The sequence below is a fragment of the Schistocerca gregaria genome, chromosome 4, assembly GCF_023897955.1.
Source record: "Schistocerca gregaria isolate iqSchGreg1 chromosome 4, iqSchGreg1.2, whole genome shotgun sequence".
In the NCBI taxonomy this organism is placed as follows: Eukaryota; Metazoa; Arthropoda; class Insecta; order Orthoptera; family Acrididae; genus Schistocerca; species Schistocerca gregaria.
Genome location: NC_064923.1, coordinates 249,392,014 through 249,405,523, shown reverse-complemented (window position 1 = coordinate 249,405,523; position 13,510 = coordinate 249,392,014). Strand labels below are relative to the sequence as shown.

At 37.9% G+C, this 13,510-nt stretch overlaps 1 protein-coding gene across 5 annotated transcripts in view; it reads right to left on the bottom strand.

The window, feature by feature from the left end:
* Nucleotides 1-13,510, bottom strand: part of LOC126365974 (bromodomain-containing protein 3-like) — a 94,878-nt gene that overhangs the window by 35,168 nt on the left and 46,200 nt on the right. For 3 of the 5 annotated variants that reach the window (XM_050008773.1, XM_050008775.1, XM_050008774.1), the window contains exon 3: nucleotides 585-842. The exons of the other annotated variants lie outside the window; for them this stretch is intronic. The gene's annotated coding sequence lies outside the window, so the exon portion shown is untranslated. The remainder of the gene's footprint in view (nucleotides 1-584; nucleotides 843-13,510) is intronic. 5 annotated transcript variants of the gene reach the window in all.

Below are 13,510 nucleotides of genomic sequence, written 5' to 3'. Positions count from 1 at the left end.
CCAATGAAATGGGTTATGTTAATGCAAGTTCTTTTGTTGCCAAAATTAGGGTTTTTATATTTACCAACTGACATACATATAAAAAAAACAGGGCCAAGGTAGGTGACACCTACACAAACGCGGCTCAAACTGGCAGGCCTGTGGATGACATTATTTAAAAAAAAACCAGAGTATAATTAAAAAAATGTAAGAATGCACAGAAAATCCAACCTGTAAAGAAAAATAGTTATGGTTTATCTACAAATAGCACAGCATTAGTGCAAAAAGTCTGCAGAACGAAGCAAGAAACAAGGTTAGGTTTTAATGACAGTAATCACACTCAAGATAATGACAATATAATGAAATAAAATGGTAGTGAGTTCTCTCCATTAATAGTATGAAAAAGTACAGCTCTACAAAGAAATACTGATGACTAGTGAGAACTGTAAGTGTTTACCATAACATACGACATTAGAACATATTCCAAATCCTATGGCAATAAACAGTCTAAACTACATGAACAGTTCTATCACAAACTGGGCAAAGGTGATGGGAATGATGAGCACGCAAAGATAAAGAAACTAGTGCTGAGATATAGCAATCACCTGCTTAATTGTAAACCGCAGACAACAGATGTGAACGCAGTAGGTTTTTCTGAGAGAGCACCGTGTGGATGTCCAACTACAGCTGTGACTGGCCAGTCAGCAGCAGCAGCTGTGAGCGTTCGCTGCGGATCATGATGGCACACGCAACGAGGCCCACCTGCCCCGTGGCTGGCAAGTACTACAGCATCTCCCGCCAAACCTTCCTCCTGGTCAGTACTTCACACAAGCTTCCGCTACTGGCACCGCAACCAATTCTGCCTGCGAGTCGTCAAGAAATGGAATCGTTTTCATTATCAATAACTGAGAACAACTGATGATATGTTAGCGCAGTAACAAAGTTTCCGATGGGATGTGTTACTTGTGACATTCTAATAGTACGTGCTTTTTAATTTGATGTGCTTCCCATGATGAGAAGAGCCCTACAAATTGAATAACACTGGCTGGCTAGTTGCAGTCAATACAATAACCTACAAATCTCTCAAATGCCGAGAAAGTAAACAAAAATCTGCCATCCACTGTGATGATTTCGAATAGTGACCCAACGACAAATAAACTGAAATGAGGAAAAATAGAATTACCAACATTCAGCTAACAATCACAACTGCAATGAATGATTTCTTGGATAAGAGGTATGCCATAGGTAACAATGACTCAAGTCTTACTATTTCTTTTTGAGGTCTGACTAACTCAATGAATTTTGTATTTTTTGAAGGATGTTTTATGCAAGTAATTTTCTTGTTTTTGTCAGTAACTAACTAGTTTTTAATATACTCATGTGAGAAACTGTTGTCAACTTTAAATATTACAATTAAAAAGAATTGGAAATCACAAAATTATATTCACGAATAAATTAACAAAATTCAGCTTTCCCTACTACCTTTCTATATGACTGGATAGGAATTTTCATTATCTCATATATTATTTATCAAATTCAGCAAGGGTTTTCTGAAAGAAAACAATGACATTCTGTAGTCTTAAGAATGTGCTCTTAAAGTAAGCATCTATTTAATACACAAACTTTTTTGGGTCAGCAACAAGACAATATGAAATTACCATAGAATGCACAATTTTCAATGGGAAAGGAGTCATTAACACAATGTGACTGATACACATAACCTTCTAAACAAGACTAACACTACACAAACTGTGAACTAAGACAAACAACCTCAAATAAGGAGAAAAAAATTCTGATCAAGCTATGATTACCTTCTTATTTTCAGAAGAATCCATCAATATCTTCCTAACTTATCTTATTTTCAACAACTCACCAATAAATTCCTATTTACTTCAAATTTAGTGGCAACCATAAAAACAAATTTCTCAGTAAAAGTGGAAATATAAATCTTTTAATTATTATTACAAGCAAACAGAAAATAATACAATTAAAAACCAGCTATTACATCAACAATTCAAAGGAGCTGGTAACTCAAGTTACATGTCAGGTAGATCTGTTGAGCCTTTTTATTTAAAAGAGCGCATATTCTGTTGTACAAAGGAGAAAATACTGAACGACAAACAACTGACAGAACCTATACACTAACACAGCCCAGCACACACGTGCAGTGTCCTGTAGAACAACAAAATGATCGTATGAATGTTATGACCCACATACCATCGTGGATTCTGCACCAACGATGGCCCTTAAATTAAAAGGAACTGAAAAAAGCAATTTGATCACTAAAATGTTCTTTGATGCACAGAATGCAAAAGTGTACTGCAGAGACGAAAATAACAACACAAAACACAAAGCCAACAATTGTGAAAACAACATAGGTGATCAGGTGAGTGCTATTTCCAGCATTTTAACAAATGTTTATGTCTCTCAGAGAATGCAGTGAGTTGTTATACAATGTGCGAAGGAGCAATGGAAATGGAAATGCAAATGGAATATAGTTGGCATAAGTGATCCAGAAATCTATTTCTACTTACGGCATCCACAGTACTTGGTTTGTGCATGGCACGGAAGCAAATAATAAGTTTACTTTATTACGTGTTTCTGTGAGGGGAAGAATGGCAATTAGTTTATGACTTGCATATTCCTGTAAGTATCTTCACTTGTTTTTATATTAGAAAGATAGAGGATCTTATATAACTTTCACCAGTAAATAAGTTTCAGGATTGTAGTCACTATGAGAACGTAATGGAAATGTTGAAAACTGGTGGAAGCTGCATAGCTAACTTTGTATGATCACTGCAAACTATGCTGGTGGTGCAGTGGTGAGTAGTGTGCTATTGTTGATGTGTAACTTGTGCACATATGAGGAGAACTATACATAAAGGCTACATCAATTTTCAATAGTCAGATCCTAATGAAGAATCAACCTGAAAATGAGGTTACGGTCCTACACAAAGAAATAAATGGACTGAAACCTTTGATACAATCTCTCGTAGATCTGTCTGGTAAGACAAAATGTTAAAGTCTGCATTCAAACATGCAGTCCTCCTACCACAGCATCATTAAACTGGCACACAGTCTCATAAGCAGATGTAATAGAAGACAGGTCAAGCCAGTATTAAGACTACACAAAGTGAACAAGCCAGCAACCTTGAAAGAAACCTGATTAGATTTTGCCTGAATTCCCTCTTCCCCTGCTCCAAATTAAAATGGAAGTAACTAACAGTCTTATTTATACTTAATGTCTATTTGAGGTAAAATTTTAATGCTGAAGTTGCCAAATGAGAGCTTCATAATCAGGCATGAAGCTGCAACTGATAGTACCTGGCTGACAATGCACGGATTTGGAGCAATTTAGCAGGAAAAGTTGCATGCGGCACATGACCAGTAGACTAGCACTATAATTCTTATCATTAATAACCATCAAAATGTTTTGAGGCATTGCCTAATTCTGATGATGAAAAAGAGTCAGCTGTCCCTGCCACTTCACCTCAAGCAGCTGCCCCTCCTTTGGCAAAGCCACAAAGGTAAAGAAAGACATTTCTCGATATAGGCAGCTCAAACACAATATGTACGGTGGAAATAAATAGAAAGGTCCAAATTGAATCCAACTGTGAACAAGGTGAATAACCAACACTGGTGGAGTTGTGATTAATCACTTGTTCCTATTGGCTGATGGATTCAGACATACAAACTGTAGTCATTCAAAGATAGCCTACATTCATTATCATGGAAATGACTATACAGTATTAGTAGAGACTAACCTTAATTTACCTTGCATTTGATAGGAAAATTATACTTATGTTACAGGGGAAATGAAAAAGAATACTAAGATGCAATAATGAACACATCAGACAATTGCCTCAAAACAACTACAACCACAGCCTCACCACGTTGTAAACATTCTTGATATTCTTGACAATATTGTCATACAGGAATTAGTAACTATAAAACTGTGACAGTGATGTGGTTACTAAAGGTAGAAATATAGGACAGTATTTGTGGTTTGGCATACGTAAAAGACAACGAGTCACAACCAATCTGAAATATGAACAATAAAAACAGCTTTAATCAAACACAGACGAGTTTTGTTAATGTGCACACATATAATTAACCACATTCAACATAAATATGTAATGCAATAAGTTAGGCAATGAAAAATGTTGGTTTGATGGTATTATAGCCCAATTAAAATTACTTGATGGTTGACATTTCATGTGCTGGAGGGAGTTTCCTCCAGGATGCTCGACTTCATGCCTGAACTTTTAACTGCTGCCAAACTGCCACAGCAATTGGTCATTTCACGTTCAGTTCTTTGATTGGCTTTCTTTCTCGACATGTTTGGGTCCTGATGAATCCTGGGTCTGGCACTTTTTATTTCATTACACATGATAACCACAACAAAACCAACACAGAAACACAACGAAGCTAACTAAACACACACTTTTCATACCCAGCATTAACCGTAACCACAACAAAAACAACAAAGACACACAACAAAACTAACTAAACATACACATTTCATACCCAGCATTAACTGTATGCAACTGAATCCTTTCGAACAAGACCTGATTCAGTGTCACATATTAATTATCATCATCACAAGTCAGCTTACATTAGATAAGCTTCGCACAAAATTGTGTGAAGCCAAATTTTTGAAGGCTCCAATCCATCACTGCAACTGTATCATTAAAGTCACAAATATAGGAATCTAACACAGTGTAGTGGCATAGTGATGTACGAAAGGTCGTTGGTTAAAATCCTGTCAACTGCAAACCAATTTTTGTTTTATTATTTTTATTCAGTTAATTCATATTTCCGTTTCTTGGCTGTGCCATTTTCATCAATGTATTGGCATTTTTAATTGTTCTTATTTATTTTCCTATCATTCTTCTTTCGTTTGGAATCTGAATCTGTCATTTATAATCTGCAAACAAAGGCCTACCAGGACTGCTCACCAGTTGGTAACAAGGCAGCTCCTGTAGCCAGTGCAAGGACAGTTCAGGTGAACAGTGATAGCAAGAAATTACAGTTTGCTTTTTGCAGTGAAATTGAAATTTCCTTTGGTTTGCTTGTAGAGGTTAGCTTTAATTGTTGTGAACAAAGTGACTGAGATTTTCGTTCTGTCTGAGATTGTTGGCCGCCATTTCCTCACATTGCACATCACACAGTTGTACTTGGGTTAGGACATGAGTTCAAATTCAGGGGCACAAAACGCATTGTCTGCAGAAGTTCAGTCATCGATTTTTAAGATCAGCTGCTGACAGAGCACCTTGCATTTCCGTTATATTAAGACAGCTGCTACCAACATTGCTCTGCATTACTTATTAACAACATTTGTGAAGTGACCCACCATGTTTGTGTGTCATCTGTAACTGAGCTGCACCTGGCAACATTGTAGTGGCAAATAACAGATGTCAAATGTCAAGTAATTTTAATTGGACTATAATCAGATAATTTCCCACATACTGATATTATTGAAATTTTGCTACAAAAGACAATGAAGGGAAATTGATATGAGAAAACTTAAGGGCAACTTATGCACCTATGTGAAGAGCTATACATAAAGGCTACATCAATTTTCATAGTCAGATCCTAATGAAAGATCAACTTGAAAACGAAGTTCCGGTCATACATGAAGACAATAAACAGACCGAAAACTTTGATACAGTCTCTCACAGCTCAGCCTGGTAAAGCAAAATGTTAAAATTCTGCATTCAAACATGCATTAATATGTGACAGTCCTTCTATCATGCCATTATTAAATTGTCACACACTCTCACAAGCAGATGTTACTGAATCCAGATCCTCAAGTATTAGGATCACACAAAGTGAACAAGCCAGCAACCTTGAAAGAATTCTGATTAGTTTTGCCTAAGTTGCCTCTGTCCCTGCTCCAAATTAAAATGGAAGCAACCAACAGTCTTATTTATATTTATCCTCTCTGAGGTAAAATTTTAGTTTAACTATGCAACAACTCATGAGCTTTAAAATGTCCACCTGGTTACAGTATTAGTCTAATATATTAAATTCACATGCTTAGAGCCGAAGAGACAATTTTGCAAATCAGAATTGTTATTAACCTGATTAAGGAATTTATTTTACAGATCTGGAGCAGAAACTGCACTTATTTGCACATTTGGGGAAGGACAGTGCTTATAGAAGGCAAAAAGCGAAGCAGCAAAAATTTCTGTATTTGCAAAAAGTAAATAACCTAACATGTAATTTGTCTTATCAGAAACATATGAAAGTTCAGGATCTGCAGTGTGTGAATAAATGAGTCATAATTTTTATGTATCTTTTCCATAGCACTATTTGCTACGTCAAACTCAAATCTAGTTTGAAAATGCTGCAATTCCTAGAAGTGTACAGCCAAATATGAAGTTAACTATCACCAATTTTAGCAAGTAACAGTAGTGTTAGCTCACTGGTATGTCATATGTACCTTACTCTTTAATGAGCATAGTCAAATGAGAAAAAAAAGAATATAATTAGGTGCAGACCAATTAATAGTTTCAAGAAGGATGCTAACTTGTAAGATAATAAATATAGAACTTAAGTCTCCCTGAAGTTTACTGTCTGGCCTATAACAAGACAATGCCAAAATACTGAAACATCATACTTTTTTTTTATTTCAAATAAGCAAATAGCACTTTTTATTTCAAATAAGCAATTAGCCACCACACACTGACAACGGAAAAATACCAAGGACACCAATACTTCAAGTTATGTAAGAATTACATTTCCACAAAGATTTATATGGCAAAGCACCACAACCCCAGCTACCTTGTTTATTTACTGATATCCTATCAATGAGAAGGTCTGTGTAAGGAAATGGGGAATAACTACAATTTAACAAGTCATCTATAGCTGCCAAAAGCCAATCAGGATGATTTAACTATTCAGGCTGTATCCGCTGCCATTTACGAACCTCTTCGGCTGCCACCTAGATGGCTCTGCTATATCTCCATAAGGAAGAAGGGATACTGTATACACAACCACTCGGTGACCACCTCAGCTACCAAACATACATCCACAACTAGCAGATGGTCAAGCTTCAAGTGCTGTCTACTGCAACAATCCCAAGTGCCTACAAGCTGAACACTGTCTGTGCTCGCCTCCCAAGTTTCTGGACAACAACCACATGGGGGCAACGTGTTGTACATGGAATCTTTAGCAGCCGGTACAAGATGTGCCATGCCTGTTGCGTCACTAGCACAGGGTGCATCCACGACTATGGTGATAAAAATGTGGGCACTATTTTACCTCTGCAATGTCACATGCTTGCAAACAGGTTGCACCATACCCATGCAATGTGGCAGTGTTTATGCTGGCACACAATCACGGAACAGCAGATCACTTCAGGGGCGCTGCCACGGTTTACACTGACCACACTCACAGTTTCTAAATCAAGAGCCACTCTGGGAAGCAACTATCACCCAGCAGGTCAACACCAACCTTGTACCGAGTTGTAGCAAAACCACTAGCCTGGTAACAGCTGTCTACAAAGCAACTGGGAGCCGTCTTCTCACCAGCGTAAAGCTAAATTGGCTTCTACAATGGAGCAGCTCAGACAGGTACCACGGCTAACTAGTGTTCTCATATTCAGAGACTGTTATTCTACAATTCTACCCTCAGAATTAGACTTTCTGCTACTTTTCCGTGAACTGGTTATTCATTAAGACTTTTGTATGCAATCCTTATATTATTATTATTATTATTATTATTATTATTATTATTATTATTATTACTATTATTTCAGAACTGAGAAGTGTACATTTATGTCAGCGTTCACAAAATCGTTGTCATTTGTCTACCGAGAGTGAATCTTTTCATGCCAAACTCGGCAATGACTCCTACAGTTGACAATAAGAATAAGGTACATATTAACTGCATCCGGTCCTGCTCGCCACCTGGTGTACATTATCCTCCAGTGGCACCCGACGCAGCTCTCCCTCTTAAAACCATGGCTGGCTCTACGCCTGTGGGTGGCTCTGCCCACCCATCACTTGGTGAAGAGGCTACAGTTCCATTCCTGCAGTGCTGGACCTCATCTGTCACCCAGCTATTGCTCTGCTTTGGCTGTGCCTGATGCTGCTGATCTGTGTCTTTGCCTGGAACGATGTAGCCACGGTCGGCATCCCTTGCGGGGATGACGCACTGCAACAGCACTGGCACTGAGTCCCATGTTTGCAATGTTTCCTTTTCAGCCACTTTTGTACAGACCTTCTCCCATTCCCCAGTTTAACAGTGTGCTTTGTTTTTGCCACCTGCACCAACATTACTGACCCACATACCACTAGACATCAATGTGGCACCACAGGTGTCTAGATTTCGGTGTAAATTCTAGAACCACTCGGCCTTCTACATCTTGAACACACGATATTTTTGATATGAGTGTGACAGAGTGGAATCCTTAGAATCCTACCTACTGCACGTCACGTCTGTGTGTGCAGGTCTAAATTCAGTAGCAGGAAGAATGTAGACGCGGTGGTCGAAGGGCACCGACAAGTACCAGTCGGGTAGTCCATGGATGTTTAGTGAGTGCGTACGAGAGGACCATGGAGTATTCATGTAACACTGTGATAATAGTATCAGTGGCTACTATTAGTGCACTGCTATTCATGGTTGTTTGTAAACATGATTAACTTTGTTTCTGACATGAGACAATACGAGTGACTTACGAGAAGTTCACATATGATATGAGAATTTTGTTCTGTATGAAGTTCTAATATATCATTAGTTGATAAAAAGTAACCTTTGAGTATCTACTTATTTCACAAGTTGAGAGAGAATGTTAAATATTCCTTAACTAGCATCAACCTTTGGAGAAGGAGTTTGTAGAGATTCCAGCAGCCGCCTAACTAGCGAAGAAGATCGACTGCACACTCCGAAGTCAACTCGTATAAAGGAGGTGGGAAGGTTGCATACATAAACTTCACACTCTTCTGTGGTCCAAACTGTTAGAATGTGGCGACCAGTATGGAAGGACCGGAGAAAAAAAGGAATTTTGAGACAAAAACAAGAGAAAAAGCTATCAAGTGTTGCCATAGCAACCATACATAACCATTTTAAGAAATTGGATTCTGCCCTAATATCGGATGGAGAGAATTTGTGAATGCAAAAACAAGGGAAGAAGTGCGAGAGTCACAAGGTTAAAAACTGGAGACATTACTCGACATATTACACCAAGAAGAGACACGCCTAGAAAGATTCGACTAAGAAGATTTAGTGCGGGGAGCATACAGTTCACGCACAAATCACAGGGATACAGACGTGGACAGGAACGCCCAACGCCACCGGCACCAGTTGCTATTCACCGGTGCTGACCTGCCTCCACATCCGCTCACAGACGCGCCGCAAATTCTACGCTGGGTGAGCATAAAACAGAACTTTATTGTTTTTGTACAAAGTGGTACAAACTGTTGAGTGAACTTTAGCAGTGTGGTTACTATACTTAAAGTTAATTTTTAAATGCTCACAAGGTTTACAGCTTGTAAAAGTATGGATAACATACAGCAAGCTGGGGAAACTTAGAACCAGCCATGGTTATGAAAGTTACCATAGAAGTGCCTGACTGGTCCGAGTTGGTAAATCTAACTAAAGCTCAGAGTATACAATTTAAAGGGACTCTAAGTGAAGATATAGGCTCAGTAAACTCTCGATTAGATGCCCAGAGTGAAGCTTTAAGTACTTGATTAAATGCTCAATTGAAGGCTCAGAACGAAACTTTAGATTTGTTAAATGCCACGATCGATTCATAAAGTAAAGAATTTAGTTATCTATGTGAAGGTATGGGTGCTATGAAGACTGAATTTGATGCATTAAATAATAAAGTAGATAATTTAGAAATAGATTTAAAGAATGAACTGACTAGTTCCATGACCAGTCACGTAAATCAAATGTTTTCTGACCTTAGTCAGAAACAATGACAATTTCCTAGATCTAATCAAAAAGCTGGAATTTAACATTGAAGACAGATGTAATACTGTAGAATCCAAAATCAATGAAAAGTTAGTGTCCTTTGAAAATGTATGTAATGTTAAAGCAGGGATTGAATAATTTAAGAGAGAATGCAGATAAGCTGAACGAATTAATGCCTGTCATACCTCATCGCAAATTACAGGTTTAAGTACACGAGTAGACAATGTGGGAAGAAGCTTCAAAGAGAAAATGGCAAACTCTGATATCATAAATGTAAGTAGTCTGGAGGAACAAGATGAAGAAATTGTAGACCGGAAAATCACCGAGAGAATAACATTCGGGAATGTAACGCCTACTGCTTCTTCAGAACTTACTGATACATGGAAGAGAATAGATGACCTGTGGAGAGAAGTCAAGCTTATCCAGGACAACATAGAAAAACAGGTAATGTCACCTAGTGTTTTGTTAACTAGCGAAGTACTTACTGATTTGCAATGGGGAGCTAATTTGGGGTTATCGAGACAATTCTCTAATTTCAAGCCCGATGGAGGTGTACATCCGACATTTCTTGGAAAGATTTAACCAAGCTTTACCAAAAAATTGGGAACATTCTAAAAACATTGAATTTGCTGTGGGTTATCTTTTAGGGGAAGCCGCAGAATGGGGGACTGTAAATACTGAGAACTTTCCTTCTTGGGCAGATTTCCAAAAGAAATTTGAAGTGAATATTGGTCTGCAAGTGCTCAGGAAAAATTAATGTCTGATCTTTGGGACCCAAAATATTACAATAATACTTGGGGTACTATGAGGAAGTATTTCGATTTGCATCTAACATGGGCAAGGTACTTAGGTAAGCTGATGGAAGAGGAAGGATTAGTGCAAATTTTAATTAGATTACTGATCTATACAGGGAAGGATATTTTACGTAGTGGCTGGAAAACAGTAGAGGATCAGAAAAAGCATCCACCTTCAAATTTAGGTCCACTGACTCTCAGGAATTTGTACCGAGTAACAACAGAACACAAAATGGTGATGTGATATCTTGTTTTAGTAACCAGCCAGTAATTAGTAGTAATGAGGAAAACTTAATTCGATCTGGATCCAGGACTGGGGCCCAGGTCATGGAGATACATTATGACGCCTTGCTCCACATAAGTATGTTAACTTTAACCACAAAGGAATGGTTGCTGCTTGAGGAACACAGCTTAGCTACCAATACCCCACAACCTGTAAATTCCGAGGTTAACATATTTATAGATTCAGGCACTGAGGTATCACTCATCTCCAACACATTCTTTATTCCATTACAGACTAAGCAGCACTTACCGCTATTGCCAGTTACTGGAGTTTACATAGTCAGAATAACCAGAACAAAAAGTAAAAGATGTGAAATTGTATGTCCCCCCCCCCCAGGGACGTTAACATTCTGTGTTAATGAGCAGAGAGAAGACAGTTGGATCCCGAGTTGTTTTTGGTGTTTCTTCCAAAATAGTTTTCCTGCACCGAATTCCTTTAAAACTATTCTGTCATCTATTCCTAAAATCTATCCCATAATTTTAGTACTTAGAAAACCGAATACGACAATCAAGTAGAAAACTATCCACGTGTATCACAAAACAAAAGTGGTATCGTCATAAAATTAAAATGAATGGAATATTATGTTTGTAGACAATATAATATTGTGCGATTAGTTGAACAACTGATATAACATAGTGTATAGATTTTCTATTTTGTATAGAGTATTTTAAACCTTTTGTGAGGTGTGACATAAATGGGACGGTTTGTATAGGTTTTTAAAGGGGTGGGTGTTGTAAATAAAAGTATGGTTTACAAGAGCAAATAAATTATGGCTGACACAAGACACACATCACACCTTTCAGACAAGCCTCACAAACAAGTGTGCCTGATTCTTCACCATTTGCCGTTTCCATATGGTTGCTAAGATTTCCCTCAGGGACCTAAAGGGTGAAGATGGAAATGTACGTTCTGTAGGAAATGATTTAACACCAAACGTCCTCCGGTGTCTCAATCAAGTACCTGCAAGGTAGGGATCCTGGGGAAGAGTGGTGGGAAGGGTTTCCTGTCTTTGGGGCTATCTTCTTTCTTTTCTTCGGTCTTCGCAACCACACCTCCCCCCTTTTCTTACTTCTCATTTGAGGACCAATATATTTTTTCCCTCTTTCCATATTCACTAACTTCTGTCTACTAACCTACATCTTATCTTTAGATAAGAAGGCCGAAGAATTACACTACATGAACACACACATACACACAAGAATACCCTTATACACAAGCACTGAAATTACGGACTAGAAACCTGTCATGATGTGAGAACCGCCAAGTGTTGTAAAGGGAAAGATGTGCACACATTTTTAAGACATTTCTTTATAGTTTTTACTTTTTTAAAATTTCACACGTGTGTGTGTGTGTGTGTGTGTGTGTGTGTGTGTGTGTGTGTGTGTGTGTGTGTACAGAAAGAATAACGGCAATCAACTCGTGTACGAAGAGAGACAAGAGCATGTGAGTTTGTGGAATAACTATAAAGCAGTAATGAGCAGGGGATAGGCATGGAAGAGATGTGAGCAAAGGAGGAGAATGTAAGCAACTCATGTGTCATTAACACCTAAAGTTTATGATTGGAAATAAGGATAAAGTCTCATGATTCCAAAATACTAGTCAAGCTTAGATGTATACTCGGGTCTTGATATCGAAGTAAAGTGAGAATAAAATAAAGAAACTCTTAGCTAAAGATTGTTCTAGAGGAAACAAAGAGATGTTATTGAAGTGTGATATATAAGAAATGTATACTGCTAAAATGTAAAATGTTATCTTGTGTGATATTATGTACATAACGATTATGTATAAAATATAGCGTATTCGATCTGGGAGGGGGGGATATATAGAGATTTGAGAATTTCGGTGTAAATTCTAGAGCCACTCGGCCTTCTCCCACCTCGAGCACACAATATTTTAGATATGAGTGTGAGAGGGCGGAATCCTATCTACTGCACGTCATATGTTTGTGTGTGATGGTTTAAATTCAGTCGCAGGAAAAACGTAGACATGGTGGTCGAACGGCACTGACAAGTACCTTTCGGGTAGTCCATGGATGTTTAGCGAGTGCGTATGAGAGGCTCTAGGAGTATTTTTCTAACTCTAAGATAATAGTGTCAGTGGCTATTGTTAGTAAAAAAAGAACTCTTAAAAACTCTTATTCCAGCCTTGCTAGCTAGCAAGATGTATTTTATGAATCCTGTGATAGAGTCATGGTTATTAAGCCAACTCATTTGTAAATATGATTAACTTTGTTTCTGACATGAGACGATAACAAGTGACTTACGAGAAGTTTATGTAAGATATGAGAATTTTGTTCTGTATGAAGTTATAATACATCATTAGTTGATGAAAAATAACCTTCAAGTATCTACTTATATCACAAGTTAAGGGAGAATTTTTAATATTCCTTAACTAGCATCATCCTCCGGAGAAGTTTATAGAGATTCCAGCACCCGCCTAACCAGCAAATAAGATCAGCTGTGCACTCCCAAGTACGTCAACTCATATAGAGTAGGTGGCAAGGTAACATACATACACTTCACACTCTTCT